The sequence below is a fragment of the Lithobates pipiens genome, unplaced genomic scaffold, assembly GCF_037356315.1.
Source record: "Lithobates pipiens isolate NorthernLeopardFrog02 unplaced genomic scaffold, aLitPip1_a1.2 Scaffold_10, whole genome shotgun sequence".
Lineage (NCBI taxonomy): Eukaryota > Metazoa > Chordata > Amphibia > Anura > Ranidae > Lithobates > Lithobates pipiens.
Window position 1 is genome coordinate 107718519 of NW_027507686.1, and position 24150 is coordinate 107742668.

The 24150-nt window shown below is 47.7% G+C and overlaps 10 pseudogenes; all 10 read right to left on the reverse strand.

Moving 5' to 3' along the window:
- Positions 1-12333: 12333 nt before the first annotated feature.
- LOC143955732 (5S ribosomal RNA) lies at positions 12334-12452 on the reverse strand (annotated as a pseudogene).
- Positions 12453-12553: 101 nt separating this feature from the next.
- Positions 12554-12672, reverse strand: LOC143942635 (5S ribosomal RNA; annotated as a pseudogene).
- Positions 12673-12991: 319 nt separating this feature from the next.
- Positions 12992-13110, reverse strand: LOC143952809 (5S ribosomal RNA; annotated as a pseudogene).
- Positions 13111-13211: 101 nt separating this feature from the next.
- LOC143953471 (5S ribosomal RNA) lies at positions 13212-13330 on the reverse strand (annotated as a pseudogene).
- A 2742-nt stretch (positions 13331-16072) lies between these two features.
- Positions 16073-16191, reverse strand: LOC143954739 (5S ribosomal RNA; annotated as a pseudogene).
- Positions 16192-16292: 101 nt separating this feature from the next.
- Positions 16293-16411, reverse strand: LOC143956803 (5S ribosomal RNA; annotated as a pseudogene).
- Positions 16412-16731: 320 nt separating this feature from the next.
- LOC143947083 (5S ribosomal RNA) lies at positions 16732-16850 on the reverse strand (annotated as a pseudogene).
- Positions 16851-17171: 321 nt separating this feature from the next.
- Positions 17172-17290, reverse strand: LOC143956882 (5S ribosomal RNA; annotated as a pseudogene).
- Positions 17291-20864: 3574 nt separating this feature from the next.
- Positions 20865-20983, reverse strand: LOC143947569 (5S ribosomal RNA; annotated as a pseudogene).
- A 628-nt stretch (positions 20984-21611) lies between these two features.
- On the reverse strand, positions 21612-21730 carry LOC143948597 (5S ribosomal RNA; annotated as a pseudogene).
- Positions 21731-24150: the final 2420 nt, after the last annotated feature.

Below are 24150 nucleotides of genomic sequence, written 5' to 3' on the forward strand. Positions count from 1 at the left end.
GATTTTTGTGGGCCCAGTTAAATTGAGTGAGCAAGGATTGAGCTTGCTTAAAAAACAGGACTGGAATCTGGATCGGGAGAGCTTTGAAAAGATAAGTAAATTTAGGGAGTATGTTCATTTTAATGAGATTGCATCTCCTGAACCAGGAATGGAGGCCAGAATGCCACCCGTGAAGCAAACTGCAGATCTTAGTGACAAGGGGTGGGGGGAAGTTCAACATAAACGTACGCGCGATGTCCGGTGGAATGTAAGTACCTAAGTACTTAAGGGCTGTATGGGTCCATTTAAATCGAAAATTGGACTGCAAGTCTATTAACGTTTGCGGGGGGACTGCAACCCCCATGGCCTTTGATTTCAAGAAGTATCCCGTATATCTGGAATTCCCGAAGGAGATTTGGCAAGGAAACTCTGGGATTCGTCAGCGAGAACAGCATGTCATCCGCGTAGGCAGATATCTTGCACTCAATAGTACCCATTTGGAGTCCCGTTATGTCTGAGTTTTGTCGAATTGTGGAGAGAAAGGGTTCCAATGACAGTGCGAATAATAGGGGCGACCGGGGGCCACCCTGTCTGGTCCCATTCCCGATGAGAGAACCCCATTCGCTTTGACTTGAGCTGAAGGGCGTGAGTATATCTTACTTATCCATGCCAGCATCCGTTCACTCAGACCTATATGGCGAAGGACCGAGAACATTAATGTCCATTTGACCCGATCAAAAGCCTTCTCGGCATCAGTACTCATGAAAAGACAAGGGGTCCCAGATGACTTTGCTTTATGGATCAGGGTAAGCACCTTAATGGTGTTGTCCCTATCTTCCCTGGTGGGAATAAAACCTAACTGGTCAATATGTATAAGGGACTGCAAGTGATGTGCCAATCACGTGGCGAGGATTTTAGAGAATAGTTTTAGGACCGAATTTAGGAGGGAAATGGGTCTGTAGCTCCCACATAGGCCCGGGTCTTTGCCCTCCTTAGGTATCAACGAGATGTGGGCTCTAAGGGTATCCTCAGGAAAATCCCCATTCGAGCTCAGAGTATTAAATAAATTTACCAAGCGCGGGCCGAGAATAGGGAGGAAGGTCTTAAAGTATTGTGCGGTATATCCGTCAGGGCCCGGAGCCTTACCCACCTTCGGAGGTCCCACGGCCGTCTGGACTTCTTCCAGTGTGATCGGGTCCTCCAAGTACTCCCGTGATTCCGATGAGAGGGTTGGTAGACCAGAACCGGTTACATATCTGTCTATATTGTCCTGTCCAGACCCTGAATCGGGCAGGTTGTAGAGATCAGAGTAACATTTTTCAAAGACTTCGGCTATTTGGGTTGGGGTAGAGGCCCTCTGGCCATTCTCATCTATCAACTGTGGTATGTAAGAGCCAGATTTCAACTCCTTTACCGACCTGGCTAAGATTTTTCCGCATTTGTCCCCTGACTCCTACGTCAGATTACAACAAAACTGGAGTGCCGCTTTCGCTTTATAATGGAGTAGGTCAGCAATATGGGTACGGAGTGTCCCCAATTCAATCTCTAAGGTCCGTGAGGGGGTATGTTTATGTTTCGCTTCCACAGAGGCAAGTTCACGAAACAGATTAGCAAGCTGTTCCTTCCGTGTTCGTTTGATGCGCGCCCCGTGCCTGATAAGTACCCTGCGGAGTACTGACTTGTGAGCCTCCCAAATTATCCCCGGGTCACAGTCCTGCGTTTAGTTTTCTTGGAAATAAAGGTCCAATTCCCTGGTCACATCTGCTAAAACTTCCGGTATCTGGAGGAGGCTCTCATTAAGGTGCCAGAATAGAGACCTAGGTGAGGGGTTCCTAGAGAGGGTGTAGGTAAGGGCTACAGGAGCGTGGTCAGACCAAGTAATATGGCCGATGGAGGAAGAGCTCACCAAGTGCAGTTGGTCATGTGGAATCAAGAAGAAGTCTATCCTTAAGTATGATTTGTGAGGGGAAGAGCAAAAAGAGTAGTCCCTTTCCCCAGAGTGTTGCAGACGCCAGACATCAACTAATTGGTCATTCAGTAAACACTTAGTAATCCGATTTCTAGAGGAAATGAGGAGCGAGGAGCAAGAGGCAGAAGTGTCAACCGATGGCGAAAGGGGACATTAAAGTCCCCACCTAATATCAACTGGCCCTCCCGAAAGTCACATAATCTGTGCAGGGTAGTTCTGAGGAACGTGTCTTGGTGATCATTGGGAGCGTACACAGTGGCAAATATAAAAAGGCGCTCTCCAATGTGGCCCCTAAGAAAAAGATATCGGCCCCCAGGGTCCACCAGAGAATCCTGGAGAACCCAGGGGAGCCTGCTAGAGATCAGAATGGAGACTCCCTTGGTCTTAGAGGAGGGGTTAGTAGAATGGTAGACCTTAGGGAAGGATCTCGACCATAGAAAGGGGAGGCTAGTATTTTTAAAATGTGTTTCTTGTATAAAGGCCACATCAGTACAGGAAGTCTTCAGTTCTCACAGGAGGATCCACCGTTTTTCAGGGGAGTTCAGTCCCTTAACGTTTAGAGAGGTGACCTTGACTGAGTCTGCCATCGCTCCTCGGGGAGGGGGACGTCAGAGAAAAGCAAAGAAAGTTGAACCAAGGTAGGTTTTGGGTAGGTAATGCATGGCGGGAACTAAGGGGGAGAAAGGAAGGGCAAATGGAAGGAAAGGTAAAGGGAAAAAGAGGCCGGGCACCTCAACCCCAGGGGGAGAGGGAAATTAAGGGTTGTCCGCACTCAACAGTACAGGAAGGGTATACTAAAACAGCACAATTATGCTATAGCGCTTACCAGATGTACACTGGGTTTAAAGCGCTGTCCTACTTGGGTTGGTGGGTAGACAGGTCAGAGAGGGAGCCCCCGAATCCTAGTCCCCCCAGTCCCGGCAGTGGTAAATGTCACGTCTGATACCGGTATGCAAATAAAAGACAATCAGTAACATCATAGAACCAAAAAACAATAGTATAACCAAAACAGAGGTAGAGCATATAACTGTCAGCACTGAGGGGTCTCCTCGGCTCGCCCTAAACGTAGGCATGCACGAGGGAGCCCGTCACAACAGAAAAGGCATCACAGAATGAGATCCACCACCCCCCGTCCCATACCCCTAAAGTACATGCGGTACCCGAACAAATGCATTTCTCCCTGTGGCAGATTGTCCTCTCCTTACCCCCTCTCTCCCATCCACGCCCCGGGGGGGAAAGGGGCAGGGAAGGGGGGAAAGGGGGAGTGGAAGGGGGGAAAGGGGGAGGAAAAGGAGGGAAGGGAAGAGTGGGAAGGGGGGGAAGGGAGGGGGGAAACAGGGGAGAGGGGACAAAAGTGCGGAAATGTCAAGTCCTTTAGCGCACTCCCACCAGCAAACACCCGGACCCCATAAATTTCAACTCCTCCCCTCCATGGTCACCACATCAAGATGAAAGAGGAGATGGACTCACTGGAGAATACTTTAAACAATTTGCTCCAATTCTAGCCCCCCATTTGACTGAGCTTTTTAACAACGTTGCCTCCTCTTCTACTTTTAATAAAGAATACCTAAAAGCATTTGTGATAACTATACCTAAGCCAGGGAAAGAACCGAATGTCCCCCATAACTTCCGCCCAATTTCACTACTAAATCAGGATCTGAAAATATACGCCAAAACTATTGCCCGTAGACTAATTAACATCATGCCCCACCTCATTCACCAGGATCAGGCAGGTTTCACCAAAGGGAGGCAAGCCCCCGATGCCACCAGAAGAATGCTCAATTTAATCCACCAAGCACAATCAACAGGAACGCCTTCTCTGCTTCTCTCTTTGGATGCAGAGAAGGCGTTCGATAGAGTTCACTGGCCCTACCTCACCTCAGTTTTGAAAAAATGTGGTTTTACAGGTCATATATTAAACGCCATCATGGCACTATATACTAATCCGGAAGCACAAGTCTTCACGGAAGGAATGCTATCCCGCACATTTTCCATCACCAATGGTACCCGCCAGGGCTGCCCCCTATCACCCCTTATTTTCAACTTAGTTATGGAACCCCTGGCTGAACATATAAGGTCTCTCTCTACTATCACTGGAATAACAATTGGCCCAATCTCCCATAAAATTTGCTTGTTCGCGGATGATGTCATCCTGAGTCTTACAAACCCAACTTCCTCCCTGGCTGAGGTTCATAGAATACTTAAATGGTTCAGTTCGGTCTCACTTTACAAAGTAAACGAATCCAAATCCCTCATACTTGATATTAATATTGACGCCACCACGAAAAATCTCCTGCAAATACAATATCCATTTCAATGGGCATCTTCTCACATCCCATATCTTGGCATCCAATTACCAAGATCCCTAAAACATCTTTACTCGGTCAATTTCCCTACACTCTTACACAACATACAACAAACATCACAGAAATTAGCAACTCATGAACTTTCATGGACTGGTAAACTCGCCGCCTTCAAAATGATCTGCCTCCCCCAAGTCCTCTATTTCTTCCGCACACTTCCCATCCCTCTCCCTGCTACTTTCTTCCGTTCCTTACAAACAATATACAATAAATATCTCTGGAAGGGGAAGAAACCCCGGTGTGCGCACTCTCATCTCATCAAACACAAAACAGTGGGCGGAATAGGCTCCATAGACTTTAAAGACTACCACTCAGCAGCCATATTAGCCCAACTTCCTCATTGGCTTTGCCCACAACCACTCACTCCTTGGGCCCAGATAGAACGACAAATGATCACTAACACTGATTTAAAACACTGGCTGCTTAGTATACCTCTAGGTACTAACATTCCGACCTACTTATGCCCGACTATGAAAGCGTCTGCCCTGGCATGGCGTAGACTTGTTAACAGACTTCCCGAAACTCCTTCCCCCAACTTTAGTATTCCTTTAGAAACACTTAATCATTTAACACCTGACTTACCGACCTCACTCTGGTCAGTCAAAGGTATTCATACCCTCCAACACTTATATCACAACCACCATCTCAAACCCTTCTCCCGACTACAATCTGAATATAATCTTCCCAGCTCAGAATACTTTACTTACTTCCGCATCGGTCATTGTTTATCTAATACACCTTCCCCACTGTATACAATTCCCCCTAAGACTTGGAAGTTTCTCAATAATACGACTTCAAATATTAAAGGCATAACTCACTTTTACAATCTACTACAACACAAACTCACCTTCCTTACATTGGCTCCCCATCATAAATGGGAGACAGAATTAGCACACTCGTATACGGATGACCAGTGGCAACTGGCAATAAATGCTACCTATAAGTATACAAAGTGTGCAGCATTGTGGGAACTCATGCAAAAAATGTCATTAAGGTATTACCTTACCCCAACTAGATTAGCGTCTTTCGATCCCCAATCCACCAATATCTGCTGGCGGTGCAAATCAGAAACCGGAAACTTATTCCACATCCTATGGGCTTGCCCTCATCTAAAACAATATTGGGAGGATGTTTTCAAGCTCATTTATATCAATTACTAATTGCACTGTACCCCTGTCCCCTGCATTGGCTATACTCAATTTGACCATTGATCATCTTCCTCACAACATGAGATGTGCAGTGTCACCACACATATCCTTCTTGCTGCCAGGCTCAATATCACCAGACACTGGAGAATGGACACTCCTCTCACTTTAGCGCAAGTGTCAGATATAGTGACTCTACATTATAGCTACGAGTCCGGGTTGACAATGGGCAGTGGTCGATCTTCTAAAACCGCTGCTAATTGGCAACCTTGGGTAAAGTGGAACTCAGCTGTGACTAGTACTCCATGATGTAAACTTTTAGACCTAGTCCTGAATTCTTGACCGAGCAATACTAGATACTATCCTTTACTTGATCCTTGGATTACCCCCCTTTCTAATATCTCTCCAATGAAATGACACTTAAATCTAATGACCTCTAGGGTGGGTCTCCCATCGGTGTGGCACTAATGATCCCCTACGGGGTGCTACACCGGTGGGAATTCTGGTTACGCTCTCTTGGGACATACTACTTACCTTGTTTTTCTTTTTTTTCCCTTTCTTCCTTTTTATTTCTTTATATACATTTTTGAATTACATTACTTACTGAAGTATACGTGTAACAGTGCTAAACATTGAAACCATTGTATATGTTATGTATTGACGTCGATGTTCGACGTACTGTGTTAATTGTACCTGTAACTCAATAAAAAACTTAAAGTCTAAAAAAAAAAAAAGATGAAAGAGGAGCAGCCCTGGTCGGTGCATGGAAAATCCGGCAGGCAAGGGGCTGGGGCCACCATCCCTCCATCCAATGGGAGACTTCACCCGAGCAGCAGTCCTGGGGCCCGCCAATTAGTGTCTCTCCTGCATCGCCATCGGGGGCTGTGTAGAGCATCCAGAGGGAGGCTGGGACCGCCCAAACAGTAAGGGGTAAATCCTCCAGGGGGGTCCAGAGTCACCCTGGAGGGAAGCAGTGTCTCGTACCAATAGGCTCAATAAATAAGTCATCCAGGGTCCCCGAAAGCTGCAGAAGGCAATGTCGGCAAAGAGTAGGTGGGAGCCAGAGGGGGGGACGAGGGGCGCAACCAGGGGGAGGGGACACATATGCGGGAATGTCAAGCCCTTCCAGTACAGCGCACTAGGTATCACTCAGACCCCCCAAAGTGGCACTCTCAACCCTCTTGACAAATGCCAAGATGGTCACCTTGGGAAACAAGCGAAAAAAAAAAAAAAACGAATCAACGCCAACAATATAAAAATAAGCCTACAATAACTTGTATTCCCAGGTGGTCTCCCATCCAGGTACTAACCAGGCTTGACTCTTCTTAGCCTCCAAGATCAGACGAGATTGGGTGCTTTCAGAGTGCTCGGACTCTTTCCCCATCACTAATGGGACAAGGCAGGGGTGCCCTCTGTCTCCCCTAATTTTTATTCTGACACTGGAACCACTTATGTGTCACGTTCGGAATGACCCGAATATTATTGGCATATCCAAACCCTCGGCACACCACAAAATTGCGGCGTACACTGACGATCTAATTTTTTTCGTCTCCAATCCACACATTTCGCTTCCCAATATACTCGTGGCTCTCCAGCGATACGGCAGCCTATCAAACTATAAAATCAATTGCACCGTCGGCTGCATTGAATATATCGGTCCCGGATGGTGAGGCCAAGAGGCTACGCTCCGCTTTTCCATTCTACTGAGCTGAAAAATCTATACGTTACCTGGGCGTTGACATCGCAGCGGATTTGGCGCAATTGTACCCGCTTAATTTTGTCCCTCTCCTGAATAGACTGAAATCTGATTTGGGAAACTGGCATGCTTTAACACTGACCTGGTTCGGGCGCTGTAATGCATTCAAAATGACGGCCCTCCCGCGGATCTTATACTTGTTCCAGACATTACCGATCCGGTTACCCCCAATTTTTTTCAGACAACTGCAGGTGCTGCTCCGGGACTTTATTTGGGCGCGCAAACCGCCCAGAGCCCGTTTGCAATTGCTTGCCAGACCAAAGGACAAGGGGGGTCTGGGTCTCCCAGATCTGAGACAATACTACAGAGCGACTCTGCTAGCGAGAGTCGTTGATTGGCATTGTAATGGCCCACACAAGCAGTGGGTGTAGATGGAGATTGAGGATGGATCCATTCCCCTATTGACCTCCCCGTGGCTCCTGTCCTCCCTACCAAAAGACCTCAGAGATCACCCCGTAGTGGGAGCTACGTTGGCTGTTCTGCGGAGGTTATTCCGCTGCACACACATTGCTCCCCTGCCGTCACCAATGACTCCGGTTATAGGTAATCCAGACTTCCCACCGGGATTTACCAACAAGAAACTGCGACAGTTGACAGTGGTGGGGAAACAGCGTCTGGGAGAGGTGTGGCCCTCGGGAGGGCTCCCGACCACGCAAACTGTCACCAAACTTTCTGACCCTCCGCTTGACTTGTTTAGTGCTTATCAACTTCGTCACTTTCTTCTGGCCATACAAAGGGCCCCCTACACTCCTAGAGACCTGACGCCCTATGAATCCATCTGTCACAAAAAGGAACCTGTGCGACACACCCTCTCCCTCCTGTACAACCTATTAAGTAGTCAGGAGGAGGAGTCGACCCCACCATTTATCCACAAATGGGAGAGGGACTTTGGCATCACATTTACCCCACAACAGATAGGGAAGATCCTGACATTAGTACATAAAGCTTCCATCGCAAACCAATATCAAGAATCAGGATACAAGATAGTCTCACGCTGGTATAGAGTTCCATACCTTTTGAATAAAATGAATAGATCGATCCCGGATGTTTGTTGGAGGTGCAATTCAGATACGGGGACAATGTCACACATTTTCTGGGCATGCCCGGCCTTGAGGAACTTTTGGGTGGAGGTGACCGGGACGATAAAAACTCTCAAAAATGTAGATATCGCAGACAACCCAGCAGCGTGCCTTCTACACTTGACCGAACAGCCTGTTCGAAAATACAAAAAAACCCTCACGATGCAACTCCTGAACACCGCCCGGGAATGCATTCCCACACTGTGGAGGCAGCCTCAGCCCCCATCCAAGGTGCTGTGGTATTCCAAAGTCAATCATATTCTCCGGATGGAAGAATTGACCGCCACCCTTCACAACACTGAAGAGGCATTTAGTGTAACATGGAGGCCCTGGAGGTATTTTACTGATACTTGAGACTACATTCGGGAGGTGAGCAGCGCCCCTGTCCCAGAAAAAGACTGAACATCTAACGTTTACCTACGTAGGCCATGTCTGCCCTGGGTGGCATTCCCCCCCGCCCCTCCCTTTTTGTCTTTATTTTTCTATTTTTCCCCGCCGCCACCCCCCCCCCCTCCTCTCAATCTGTCTTTGCACTCTCTTCTTCCCCCGTCCTCCCTTTTGACTATGCCTTGTCTCCTTACTAGCCTTTGGGACCCAGAAGAACCCCAGGGTTCTGGACACGACCGGCTCATATTTTACTCTGGTTCACATAGGTCATGATAAGCTGGCTCGCTGTGGTCCCAGTTGTTCTCCATGATTACATTTGTCCGAACGGAGCTGCATTAGTTATACTGTACTACATGTCCGAGGTGGGGTTTCTCTCTTTTCTGCATGAAACTGTAGGACTCCCCTCTGAGAACCCAGAGTTATTTGGCTGCCTATTTTTTGTTACCATGTAATTGTGACCCTGGGTCATGCTGTATGGTTGACTGTTATATTTATGTTGTTCTACTTATACTTAATAAAAGAATAAAACAAAAAAAAAAAAAAAAGTCAATGCCAACAACTTAAAAAAAAAGCCTATGGCATCGAGAAATCCCAGGCGGTCTCCCATCCAGGTCCTAACCAGGTCCCAACCCTGCTTAGCCTCTGAGATCAAATGAGATTTGGCTCTTTCAGGGTGATGCAGCCATAGTAGATTTTTTCAGGCACGCTCAACCCTCTTGACAAACGCCAAGATGGTCACCTTGGGAAACAAACAAAAAAAACAAGTCAACGCCAACAACATAAAAAGAAGCCTACCGCACCTAGTATTTCCAGGCTCCCATCCAGGTATTAACAAGGCGCGACCCTTTCTAGCCTCTGAGATCAGCGGAGATTGGGCGCTTTCAGGGTGATGTTCCCATAGGCAATCTCTTTGGGCACTCTCATCCTTCTTGAAAAATGTCAAGATAGTCACCTTGGGAAACAAGCAAAAAAAAAACAGGTCAAAGCCAACAACATAAAAAGAATCCTACGGCATCTGGTATTCCCAGGCGATCTCCCAATCAAGACACTAACCAGACCAGATCCTTCTATGGCACCTGGTCTTCCCAGGCAGTCTCCCATCCAGGTACTAACCAGGCCTGACGCTGCTTAGCCTTTGAAATCAGACGATATCGGGTGCTTTCAGGTTGATGTGGCCGTAAGCGTTCTCTTCAAGACACGCCCAACCCTCTTGACAAACGCCAAGATGGTCGCCTTGAGAAACAAGCAAAAAAAACAGGTCAAAGCCAACAACATAAAAAGAAGCCTATGGGCTTACAGCGAACCCTAAAAGATGGGACCCACTAGCTCTGTCGTGGTTCGGACGCTGTAATGTGTTGAAGATGAACGTGATGCCACGACTTCTGTATCTACTACAAGCCTTACCTATCAAAATACCCCAGACTTTCTTTCATGCGGTTCGCTCAATCTTTATCAAGTTCCTCTGGCGCGGAAAACATATGTGTATTGGTAGGGCAATGCTATTGCGACCGACATTGCGGGGAGGTATTGGCTTCCCGGACCCTGCTCTATATTACACAGCGACGCACATGACACCGGTGGTTGACTGGTGCCGGTGTTCTGCCATATACTGTCCGGCCATGATATAGTGTCCGCGCCGTACTGCGCATGCGCAGTACGGAGCAGACGAAGCTTCGGAAAATCTCCGAAGCTGAACGGCGCCTGCGCGGTGAGTGGAGGTGGTAGCCCCACCATCCAAGCGGACATAGGGTTGTGAATATTAGAGGGCCCCTCGCAGACGAGCTTTGCTCGCCACGCTTTGGGCTCGGCCTCGCTGCGCTCGGCTCTTTTATATTCTTACTCTATGTCCACTTGGATAGTGGGTATAGAACCTGGACTCAGTGCGCTGGCGCCGTTCATGCTCGGCAATTTTCGGAATCTGTGTTGCTTTGTACTGCGCATGCGCAGTACACAGCGGACACTATCCGATGGGGGACCATATGTGATAAGACACCGGCATGGGGAACTGAAGCTATGGGTCAAGCTAGAGCAGGAGATGGCGCGGGTTCCACTGGCTGGTCTGCCTTGGGCGGGGAGGCCATTGGAGCCCTGTGTGACTACTCACCCGTTAATTGGCCCCTCGCTCGCCGAGATGGATAGTTTTTTTCACCTTTCCCACCTGACTAACTTCCCTTCTCCTATGACCCCAATTATTGGACATCCTAGATTCCCTCCGGGCCTGTCTGACCAGGCCTTTACCAGGCAAGCCCCGAAAGGGCTTCTGAGAGCAGCCCTATTTCTTGGACCCACGGGCTTGATTCCCATGGGGACCATACTGCTAGAGCAAGTACCTGTTGCATTGGATAGCTGGAGAGCTAGACAGCTAATCCATTTCCTCGGATCACTACCTAACCATTCGTTCTTCTCTAGACAATTCCACCCCTTCGAGGAACTTTGCATGGATGATGGCCCAATTCATGGTTCCCTCTCATGGTCCTACCAAATCCTGACAGACGCACAATCCTCCACGGATCCACCCTTCCTAGCTAAATGGAAAAGGGACTTACAAACTACATTCTCCAAACCACAGAAGGACAGAATACTCTTTTTCGCCCATAAGTCGTCACTCTGCAGTAAATATCAGAAGATCTCATATAAGCTGATCACACGCTGGTATCGTACACCGGTGGTGTTGGCCAAAATATTCCCCGGTCAATCTGACCGCTGCTGTCGCTGTGGGCAACAGGCTGGCACCATTCTCCACATTTTCTGGGAATGCCCTAAATTACAAACATTCTGGCAGCCTGTCCTGAGACTCATCCACAAGTTCACAGACATTTCCTTAGCCAATGATCCCGCAGCAGTTCTTCTCAATCTAACTCCTATGTCGAGAAAGCGTTATCATAAGTCCTTACTTAAACATCTCCTCAATGCAGCTAGGGCCTGCATCCCAAGTCAGTGGAAAGAGCAATCTGCTCCAATGGTGACCCAGTGGTTCGCAAGGGTAAATGATATTGAACGAATGGAAGACCTGACTGCAACAATGAGGGATAAAACGGAGGAGCATGGGAACAGATGGTTCTACTGGACCCAGTTTCACTTTTCGGAAGAATACCTCCGCGAGACATAGTAAGCTCATGGTGATCGTTGGAGATCGCTGTTCCAAACGTTGGACAGCTGATGAGCTGGTGAGCCGAGGGTGTCTCTTGCTCCCTGGGAGGGGACCCCATCCTATCCACTCTACCCACGACACCCCCGTACCCCTTCTTTTCCTTTTCTGACATTTCCTTCCCCAATCTTCTCTTTCCCCTTCTCCCTCCTTTCAGTTCTACTATTTCCCTTCTTAACTCAAAAAAGGGAAAAGAAAATGGTATGTTCCGACCCCATTTGACTACTACACAATACTCTTCCCCTATCTATGGATATCTAAACTCTTCGAGGGTAGCAGGGATAGTATCAATAATATTTTAAGTGGTAGAGGATCCCAACGAGATGGAGCTTTAATCTCATCTTGATATGACCGCAAAGCTGTACACGTGCTATTCTCCTCTGACTTCTTACCATTGGCTCTGATATCCATGCAATATGATCGTTTGTTTGTAACTATTTGTATCACACATTCTGTGTAGTTGCCTTTGCATTGTATGTCGCATACTACTAAATAAAAAAAAAAAGAAGCCTATGGCACCTGGTATTCCCAGGCGGTCTCCCATCCAGGTACTAACCAGGCCTGACACTGTTTAGCATCCGAGATCAGACGAGATTGGGCGCTTTCAGGGTGATGGGGCCATAGGTGATCTCTTCGGGCACTCTCAACCCTCTTGACAAACGCCAAGATGGTCACCTTGGGAAACAATTGAAAAAAAAAACAGGTCAAGGCCAGCAACATAAAAAGAAGCCTACAGCACCTAGTATTCCCAGGTGGTCTCCAATCCAGGTACTAGCAAGGCCCAACCCTGTTTAGCTTCTGAGATCAGAGGAGATCGGGTGCTTTCAGGGTTATGTGCCCATAGGCATTCTCTTTGGGCATTCTCAACCCTCTTGACAAATGCCAAGATAGTCACCTTGAGATACAAGCGAAAAAAACAGGTCAATGTCAACAACATAAAAAGAAGAATACGGCACCTGGTATTCCAACGCCATCTCCCATCCAGGTACTAACTAGCCCCAACCCTTCTTAGCCTCAGAGAAGAGAAGAGATAGGGCTCTTTCAGGGTGATGCTGCTGTAAGTGATCTCTTTGGGCACTCTCAACCCTCTTGACAAATGCCAAGATGGTCACCTTGGGAAACAAGCAAAAAAAAAAAAAAAATCAACGCTAACAACATAAAAAGAAGTCTACAACACCTGGTATTCCCAGGCGGTCTCCCATCCAGGTACTAACAAGGCCCGACTCTTCTTAGCCTCCAACATCAAACGAGACCGGGTGCTTTCAGGGTGATGTGCCCGTAGGCAATCTCTTCAGGCACTTTCAACCCTCTTGACAAACGCCAAGATGGTCACCTTGGGAAACAAGTGAAAAAAAAACCAGGTCAAGGCCAACAACATAAAAGGAAGCCTACAGAACCTAGTATTCCCAGGTGGTCTCCAATCCAGGTACTAGCAAGGCCCAACCCTGTTTAGCTTCTGAGATCAGAGGAGATTGGGCGCTTTTAGGGTTATGTGCCCATAGGCAATCTCTTTGGGCATTCTCAACCCTCTTGACAAATGCCAAGATAGTCACCTTGAGATACAAGCGAAAAAAAACAGGTCAATGTCAACAACATAAAAAGAAGAATACGGCACCTGGTATTCCAACGCCATCTCCCATCCAGGTACTAACTAGGCCCAACCCTTCTTAGCCTCAGAGAAGAGAAGAGATAGGGCTCTTTCAGGGTGATGCTGCTGTAAGCGATCTCTTTGGGCACTCTCAACCCTCTTGACCAATGCCAAGATGGTCACCTTGGGAAACAAGCAAAAAAAAAAACGAATCAACGCCAACAACATAAAAAGAAGCCTACGGGGCGTGACTGGAAGTCGACCCGGATGGCAGCCTAATCCTCTCGCTCTCCCTCCAGCCTCCGCTCTACTGCACCTACGGGGATAATCCAGCCCCATCCGATGGGGAAATCCAGGGCCACAAGGTCCTCCAGCTCCAGGGGACCTCCCGCTACCCCGTTGGGCACCGCCGCGGACCTCCGGTCCTTCTTTTTAACGACGGAGGTCCCGACCGACAGACCTCCCAAAATGGCGCCGGCAGCCGCAACCACGCCGTTGCGGGCTCCTTCTCCGGCCCCCAGCACGGACCGGGGGATCGAGGGACACCACGGCAGACATCCCCGGCCCGGATGTTCCAATTAACATCCCACCGCCGGAGGTGGACCATCTACGATCTAACTTTCCCTACCACTGGAAGTCTACTTCCCTTCGGTACCTGGGGGTATACATCACCCCAACCTATACCTCCCTCTATCAGGCAAACTATCCATCCCTTTATGGAGATATTAGGCGTCTGCTTTTACAATGGCGGAAACACCAAATTTCTCTTCTTGGTAGGATAGCCTCTGTGAAAATGGCAATCCTCCCCGAAACTCCTCTATCTTTTTCAGACCCTCCCCATTCCCATACCCTCTTCCCACCTGAAAAAATTGCAAAGGGACCTACTTCGATTCACGTGGAACTATAAAAGGCACAGAATACCTCGCTCGGTCATGACCGCCTCCCGATCGGATGGGGGGTTAGCGTTCCCGGATCTAGTCAGGTACTATCAGGCTGCCCAACTCCGCGCGGTCGCTTCTTGGTTTACCCAGAGGTCTCACAACCGCTGGTCGGAAATTGAATCCCGGTGGTTGGCCCCTATACACCCTAACAGTATGCTCTGGAGTGCGGCGGCATTGGTTCCCCAGTCCCAACTGTTGGGCCCCATGTCCCATCTGCAGAGCCTATGGCGTAGGTCCTCCAAGGCATTTGGCCTGACCTCGGATAAATCGCTCCTGACCTCTTTTATGTCCAACCCTCAAGTGCCAGATAGCCTATCCCGCCAGATGCAACACCCTTGGTCCTCCCGAAACCTCTTCCATCTGAGATCTCTGGTGGACCCCAGATCTAGGAGACTACTGACTTACACTGAACTCCAATCTCGGTTTGACCTCCCCCGGCAGAGCTTCTATAGTTATTTACAAATTCGTCACTTTGCCCAGACCATCGCATCAGACCTCCGTTTCTCCCCGCCTACCTCATTTGAAATAGTTGTTTCAGCAGGTACGGCACAGAGAGGGATGATCTCAGATATTTATAAAATACTTAACGCCTTTCCTATGGGTCTTAAAGGCAAACATGCATATATGCTTAAATGGGAGGAAGCTCTGGGTGAAGTGTTCACGGAGGAGCAATGGCGGGTGATTTGGTCACAGGCATCCAAGAGCTCCATGTGTACGCTCTATCAGGAGAATGCATACAAAATTTTATTCTTCTGGTACATGACCCCGGATGTCCTACACGCTATTTACCCTTCTACAACAGACCGGTGCTGGCGCTAAGTGGAGCATAAGGGCACCCTCCTGCACATATACTGGCAATGCCCCCGTATAGTCGCCTTCTGGACAGAAGTCTGTACTCTCCTGGCCAGTGTCCTGGACCAACCCCTGGACTTGAACCCCAAGCAATTTTTATTGGGAGTCCCTTTCCCCAAACTGTCCAGATCCCTACAGAAACTATGCCGACATATCCTGACCGCAGCGCGGTGTCTTGTTGCACTTCATTGGAAAAGGACGCACCCCCCTACCCCGGACGCATTATACGCTCGAATTAGAGACGTGGAGTTTATGGAGAGGATGACCGCCAGGATACAGGACCGGCTGGAAGCGCATGACGTGGTTTGGAATCCCTGGACTCTTAAGGGCGATCGACCCTGACAGGCAAGCGGAATATTTCGGATGACTACCCACCTCTATTCCCTCCTTTTCCTCCCTACCTTTCTTTCTACCCTTTTTGGTATCCCCCTCTTTTCGCCCCCTCTTCCCCCCTTCTTCTTTTTCTTTTTCCCTTTTTTCTCCTCTCTTATTTCTATCTTTCTTCCAAACCCCCCCAAGGGAGGGTGTTTAACTGGGTTAATTTGTAGTACAAGTATCTTACACTTTTAGTCGATACCTCTATCCTCGGAATGCCACTCTTCACTGGCTGTAGAGTTTTGAGGACTAGTTTATTATTGGTTGGACTTTATCCCTGACTTACATATGTTGCAGAACATACTGCCTGTGGATAGCTCTGCCTGGCCTGGTTTGTACCTACTCCAAGTGGCTATATTCTGTAGGCCGATAAGCTCTTATTGTATGTTCCCTTTTTTCTCCTTTGGCTCCGCCACTGCTGTATTGAAGTGAATGATATGTAATGTTTCATCTTATAATAATAAAAAAGTTATTTGAAAAAAAAAAAAGAAGCCTACAATAACTGGTATTCCCAGGTGGTCTCCCATCCAGGTACTAACCAGGCCCGACTTTTCTTAGCCTCCAAGATCAGACGAGATTGGGTGCTTTCAGAGTGATGTGGCCATAGGCAATCTCTTCAGGCACTCTCAACCCTCTTGACAACCACAAAGATGGTCACTTTGGGAAAAAAGCGAAAAAAAAAACAGGTCAACGCCAACAACATAAAAAGAAGCCTACAATAACTGGTATTCCCAGGTGGTCTCCCACCCAGGTACTAACCAGGCCCGACTCTTCTTAGCCTCCAAGATCAGATGAGATTGGGTGCTTTCAGAGTGATGTGGCCATAGGCAATCTCTTCAGGCACTCTCAACCCTCTTGACAAACACCAAGATGGTCACATTGGGAAACAAGCGAAAAAAAAACCAGGTCAACGCCAACAACATAAAAAGTAGTCTATGACACCTGGTATTCCCAGGCAGTCTCCCATCCAGGTACTAACAAGGCCCGACTCTTCTTAGCCTCCAACATCAAACGAGATCGGGTGCTTTCAGGGTGATGTGCCCGTAGGCAATCTCTTCAGGCACTTTCAACCCTCTTGACAAACGCCAAGATGGTCACCTTGGGAAACAAGTGAAAAAAAAACAGGTCAAGGCCAACAACATAAAAGGAAGCCTACAGCACCTAGTATTCCCAGGTGGTCTCCAATCCAGGTACTAGCAAGGCCCAACCCTGTTTAGCTTCTGAGATCAGAGGAGATCGGGCGCATTCAGGATTATGTGCCCATAGGCAATCTCTTTGGGCATTCTCAACCCTCTTGACAAATGCCAAGATAGTCACCTTGAGATACAAGCGAAAAAAAACAGGTCAATGTCAACAACATAAAAAGAAGAATACGGCACCTGGTATTCCAACGCCATCTCCCATCCAGGTACCCACTAGGCCCAACCCTTCTTAGCCTCAGAGAAGAGAAGAGATAGGGCTCTTTCAGGGTCATGCTGCTGTAAGCGATCTCTTTGGGCACTCTCAACCCTCTTGACAAATGCCAAGATGGTCACCTTGGGAAACAAGCAAAAAAAAAAAAATGAATCAACGCCAACAACATAAAAAGAAGCCTACAATAACTGGTATTCCCAGGTGGTCTCCCACCCAGGTACTAACCAGGCCCGACTCTTCTTAGCCTCCAAGATCAGATGAGATTGGGTGCTTTCAGAGTGATGTGGCCATAGGCAATCTCTTCAGGCACTCTCAACCCTCTTGACAAACACCAAGATGGTCACTTTGGGAAACAAGCGAAAAAAAAACCAGGTCAACGCCAACAACATACAAAGAAGTCTATGACACCTGGTATTCCCAGGCAGTCTCCCATCCAGGTACTAACAAGGCCCGACTCTTCTTAGCCTCCAACATCAAACGAGATCGGGTGCTTTCAGGGTGATGTGCCCGTAGGCAATCTCTTCAGGCACTTTCAACCCTCTTGACAAACGCCAAGATTGTCACCTTGGGAAACAAGCAAAAAAAATAAAAATAAGTCGGAAGCTAGAGACAATAAGGCCCGAGTCCTCAATTTAATCCATGCGGCGCATGTACAGGGAAGGCCCTTGCTTATGTTGTCAATGGACGCGGAAAAGGCCTTTGACAGGGTGGCCTGGCACTTTATGCAGGCCACCCTGGAACATATAGGTCTTGGCCCCAACATGATGAGCTGGGTAATGTCGCTTTACTCCACGCCGTTGGCAGCGGTACGGGTGAACGAGTGGTGCTCGGACTCTTTCCCCATTACTAATGGGACGAGGCAGGGGTGCCCTCTGTCTCCCCTAATTTTTATTCTGACACTGGAACCACTTATGTGTCACGTTCGGAATGACCCGAATATTACTGGCATATCCAAACCCTCGGCACACCACAAAATTGCGGCGTACGCTGACGATCTAATTTTTTCCATCTCCAAGCCACACATTTTGCTTCCCAATATTCTTGCGTCTCTACAGCGATACGGCAGCCTATCAAACTATAAAATCAATTGCGCCAAGTCAGCTGTATTGAATATATCGGTCCCGGATGGTGAGGCCAAAAGGCTCCGCTTTCCGCTTTTCCATTCTACTGGACTGAAAAATCTATACGTTACCTGGGCGTTGACATCGCAGCGGATTTAGCGCAATTGTACCCGCTTAATTTTGTCCCTCTCCTGGATAGACTGAAATCTGATTTGGGAAACTGGCATGCTTTAACACTGACCTGGTTCGGGCGCTGTAATGCATTCAAAATGACAGCCCTCCCGCGGATCTTATACATGTTCCAGACATTACAGATCCGGTTACCCCCAATTTTTTTCAGACAACTGCAGGTGCTGCTCCGGGACTCTATTTGGGCGCGCAAACCGCCCAGAGCCCGTTTGCAATTGCTTGCCAGACCAAAGGACAAGGGGGGTCTGGGTCTCCCAGATCTCAGACAATACTACAGAGTGACTCTGCTAGCGAGAGTCGTTGATTGGCATTGTAATGGCCCACACAAGCAGTGGGTGGAGATGGAGATTGAGGATGGATCCATTCCCCTATTGACTTCCCCGTGGCTCCTGTCCTCCCTACCAAAAGACCTCAGAGGTCACCCCGTAGTGGGAGCTACGTTGGCTGTTGTGCGGAGGTTGTTCCGCTGCACACACATTGCTCCCCTGCCATCACCAATGACTCCGGTTATAGGTAATCCAGACTTCCCACCGGGATTTACCTACAAGAAACTGCGACAGTTGACAGTGGTGGGGAAACAGCGTCTGGGAGAGGTGTGGCCCTCGGGAGTGCTCCCGACCACGCAAACTGTCGCCGAGCTTTCTGACCCCCCGCTTGACTTGTTTAGTGCTTATCAACTTCGTCACTTTCTTCTGGCCATACAAAGGGCCCCCTACACTCCTAGAGACCTGACACCCTATGAATCCATCTGTCACAAAAGGGAACCTGTGCGACACACCCTCTCCCTCCTGTACAACCCATTGAGTAGTCAGGAGGAGGAGTCGACCCCCACCATTTATCCACAAATGGGAGAGGGACTTAGGCATCACATTTACCCCACAACAGATAGGAAAGATCCTGACCTTAGTACGTAAAGCTTCCATCGCAAACCAATATCAAGAATCAGGATACAAGATAGTCTCACGCTGGTATAGAGTCCCATACCTTCTGAATAAAATGGATAGATCAATCCCGGATGTTTGTTGGAGGTGAAATTCAGATACGGGGACCATGGGACACCTTTTCTGGGCATGCCTTGAGGAACTTTTGGGTTCCCAGCAGCGTGCCTTATACACTTGACCGAAACAGCCTGTTCGAAAATACAAAAAAACCCTCACGATGCAACTCCTGAATGCCGCCCGGGCCTGCATTCCCGCACTGTGGAGGCAGCCTCAGCCCCCATCCAAGGTGCTGTGGTATTCCAAAGTCAATCATATTCTCCGGATGGAAGAATTGACCGCCACCCTTCACAACACTGAAGAGGCATTTAGTGTTACATGGAGGCCCTGGAGGTATTTTACTGGTACTCGAGACTACATTCGGGAGGTGAGCAGTGCCTCTGTCCCAGAAAACGACTGAACATCAAACGTTTACCTACGTAGGCCATGTCTGCCCTGGGTGGCATTCCCCCCTCCCTTTTTGTCTTTATTTTTCTTTTTTTCCCCGCCGTCATCCCCCCACCTCCTCTCTCTCCATCTTTGCACTCTCTTCTTCCCCCGTCCTCCCTTTTGACTATGCCTTGTCTCCTTACTAGCCTTCGAGACCCAGAAGAACCCCAGGGTTCTGGACATGACCGGCTCATATTTTACTCTGGTTCACGTAGGTCATGATAAGCTGGCTCGCTGTGGTCCCAGTTGTTCTCCATGATTACATTTGTCTGAACGGAGCTGCACTAGTCCGTTACTCAGTACTACTGTACTACATGTCAGAGGTGGGGTTTCTCTCTTTTCTGCATGAAACTGTAGGACTCCCCTCTGAGAACCCAGAGTTATTTGGCTGCCTATTTTTTGTTACCATGTAATTGTGACCCTGGGTCATGCTGTATGGTTGACGGTTATATTTATGTTGTTCTACTTAATAAAAGAATAATAAAAATAAAAAAAATAAGTCAATACCAACAACTTAAAACTAAAGCCTATGGCATCGAGAAATCCCAGGCGGTCTCCCATCCAGGTACTTAACAGGTCCCAACCCTGCTTAGCCTCTGAGATCAAATGCACGCTCAACCCTCTTGACAAACGCCAAGATGGTCACCTTGGGAAACAAACAAAAAAAACAAGTCAATGCCAACAACATAAAAAGAAGCCTGCGGCATTTGGAAAACCCAGGTGGTCTCCCATCCAGGTACAAACCAGGCCCAACCCTGCTTAGCCTCTGAGACCAAACGAGATTGGGCGCTTTCAGGGTGTTGTGCCCGTAGGCAATTTCTTTGTGCACTCTCAACCCTCTTGACAAATGCCAAGATGGTCACCTTGGGAAACAAGGGAAAAAAAACAGGTCAAAGCCAACAACATAAAAAGAATCCTACGGCATCTGGTATTCCCAGGCGATCTCCCAATCAAGACACTAACCAGGCCAGATCCTTCTATGTCACCTGGTCTTCCCAGGCAGTCTCCCATCCAGGTACTAACCAGGCCTGACGCTGCTAAGCCTCTGAAATCAGACGAGATCGGGTGCTTTCAGGGTGATGTGGCCGTAAGCGTTCTCTTCAAGACACGCCCAACCCTCTTGACAAACGCCAAGATGGTCGCCTTGAGAAACAAGCGAAAAAAACAGTTCAAAGCCAACAACATAAAAAGAAGCCTATGGCACCTGGTATTTCCAGGCGATCTCCCATCCAGGTACTAACCAGGCCCGACACTGTTTAGCCTCTGAGATCAGATGAGATTGGGCGCTTTCAGGGTGATGGGGCCGTAGGTGACCTCTTTGGGCACTCTCAACCCTCTTGTTAAACGCCAAGATGGTCACCTTGGGAAACAAGCAAAAATAAACATCAGGTATTCACAGATGGTCTCCCATACAGGTATTAACCAGGCCATACACTGCTAGGCCTCAGAGATCAGATGAGATTGTGTGCTTTCAGGGTGATGTGGCCATAGGTGTTCTATTTAGACACTCTCAACCCTCTTGACAAATACCAAGATGGGAAACAAGTGAAAAAAAACAGGTCAACGCCAACAACATAGACCCTGGTGGTCTCCCATCTGACCCAGAACCTGCTTAGAGATCGGGGGCTTTCAGGGTGATGTGACCTCAGGCGAACGCTTTGGGACATACTCAAAACTCTTGACTGATGCTAAAATGGTCACCTTGGGAAACAAGCAAAAGAAAAACAGGTCAAAGCCAACAATATAAAAAGATTCCTACTGCACCTTTAATTAGGTACTGCTTAGCCTCTAAAATCAGATTAGATCGGGCGCTTTCTGGGGGATGTGGCCGTAGGAGATTTCTTTGTGCTCTCTCAGCCCTCTTGACAAATGCCAAGATGATCACCTTGGGAAAAAAGCGGAAAAAAAAAAACATGTCAACGCCAACAACATAAAAAGAATCCTACGGCACCTGGTATTCCCAGTTGGTCTCCCATCCAGTTACTAATCAGGCCCGACAATGCTTAGCCTCCGAGATCAGACAAGATCAGGCACTTTCAAGGTGATGGGGCCATAGGCGATCTCTTCAGGCACTCTCAACCATCTTGACAAACGCCAACATGGGCATCTTGGGAAACAAGCGAAAAAAAAAAAGTCATTGCCAACATTGGAGGCTAAGCAGGGTTGGGCAATCAGTTTCCTTGCCTGAAATAGGCATCTCAGAACTGCCATCTGGCTACTTCCCGGGTTTCCAACTCCTTCAACTAATCCCAGGAGACAATACTTCGCCTCCATCCTGGTGGAGGTTCCAAACACCTGATCAATGGTTCCTGTCACCTCTGTCCAGTAGCGGATCAACTTCGGGCATCTCCAAAACATGTGCATCATGTCTCCCCCCATGTTCCCGCACCGGGGCAACTTGCGTCCGGCCGTTCGGCCAAACTGAAAAAGTTTACGAGGAGCATAATAGGTTCTATATAATAAGAACAGATGTGAAATCCTCTGTGAGGAGAGCCACAATTCACCACAGGCAGAATTCCTGTGGCCAATTATAGCTCAGGGGGGTTTAGTACACACCCCACACTATATAAGGACGCCAGCGCGGCGGCCTTCTATAGTGTGTTGCGATGGTCAGGGAAAAAGGACGATAGGCAGGGACCGTGTCTTTACTGCTTGGGAACCTGCCACTGTTACAGTGGGTGTTATGTGCCTCCTGCACAGTACACACCTGAAGCTACCCTTTATTACTGGTGTTCAATTTCTGCAATACATGCATCTGCAGTGCAGAAGTTAGAGTGGGTGTTGTGTGCCTCCTGCACAGTATACACCTTATTGCTGGTATTCTGTTTCTGTAATACAGGAACCTAGCACTGTTACAGTGCTAGGGTGTACAGAGAAGCTGGTATATATAGAAGACTACAGCATACAGAGGAAAGGCTAGTGAATACAGAATACAGACTCGTGTATGTAGATAGGCTGGAGTATACAGAGATGCTAGAGTAAACAGTGAGGCTGGGGTACACAGAGAAGCTAGTTTAAAGAGAGGCTAGTATATACAAAGATGTTAGTGTATATAGAGAGGTTAGTATATAGAGAGAGTCGAGTGTATACAGAAAGGACAGTGCATATAGAGAAGCTAGTGTATACAGAAGACAGGCTTGGGTATACATCAAAGCTGACATTCTATACAGAAGACTGGGTAGTGTATACAGAGAGTCTAGTGGGTACAGAAGACAGGCTAGTGTATTCTAGCTAGTTTTTACAGTCTAGTGTATACAGAAGACAGGCTGTGGTATACAGAGAGTTTAGTGTATTCAGAGAGTCTAGTGTATACAGTCGGCTAGTGTATACATAAGACTGGCTAGTTTACACAGTGTTTACAGAGATGCAAGGGTGTACAGAGAGGCTGGTATATATAGAAGACTACAGCATACAGAAGAAAGGCTAGTGAATACAGAATACAGACTCGTGTATGCAGATAGGCTTGAGTATACAGAGATGCTAGAGTAAACAATGAGGCTGGGGTACACAGAGAGGCTAGCTTAAAGAGAAACTAATATATACAAAGATGTTAGTGTATATAGAGAGGTTAGTGTATAGATAGAGTAGAGTGTATTCAGTTAGGACAGTGCATATAGAGAGACTAGTGTATACAGAAGACAGGCTTGGGTATACATCCAAGCTGACAGTGTATACAGAAGACTGGGTAGTGTATACAGAGATTCTAGTGGGTACAGAAGACAGGCTGGTGTATTCTAGCTAGTTTTTACAGTCTAGCATATACAGAAGACAGGCTGTGGTATACAGAGGGTTTAGTGTATTACAGAGATGCAAGGGTGTACAGAGAAGCTAGTATATATAGAAGACTATAGCATACAGAAGAAAGGCTAGTGAATACAGAATACAGACTCGTGTATGCAGAGATGCTAGAGTAAACAATGAGGCTGGGGTACACAGAGAGGCTAGCTTAAAGAGAAGCTAATATATACAAAGATGTTAGTGTATATAGAGAGGTTAGTGTATAGATAGAGTCGAGTGTATACAGTTAGGACAGTGCATATAGAGAGACTAGTGTATACAGAAGACAGGCTTGGGTACACATCCAAGCTGACAGTGTATACAGAAGACTGGGTAGTGTATACAGAGATTCTAGTGGGTACAGAAGACAGGCTGGTGTATTCTAGCTAGTTTTTACAGTCTAGCATATACAGAAGACAGGCTGTGGTATACAGAGGGTTTAGTGTATTACAGAGATGCAAGGGTGTACAGAGAAGCTAGTATATATAGAAGACTACAGCATACAGAAGAAAGGCTAGTGAATACAGAAAAAAAGGCTGGCTTCTACGGAGAGGCTAGTGTATGCAGAACACTATCTAGGGTATACAGAGAGGCTAGTGCATAGAGTGAAGCTATTGTATATAGAAGCCTGGTTAGTGTATACAGAGAAGCTAGTGTGTACAGAAGAAAGGCTAGACAGGCTATAAAGAGAGACAAGTTTT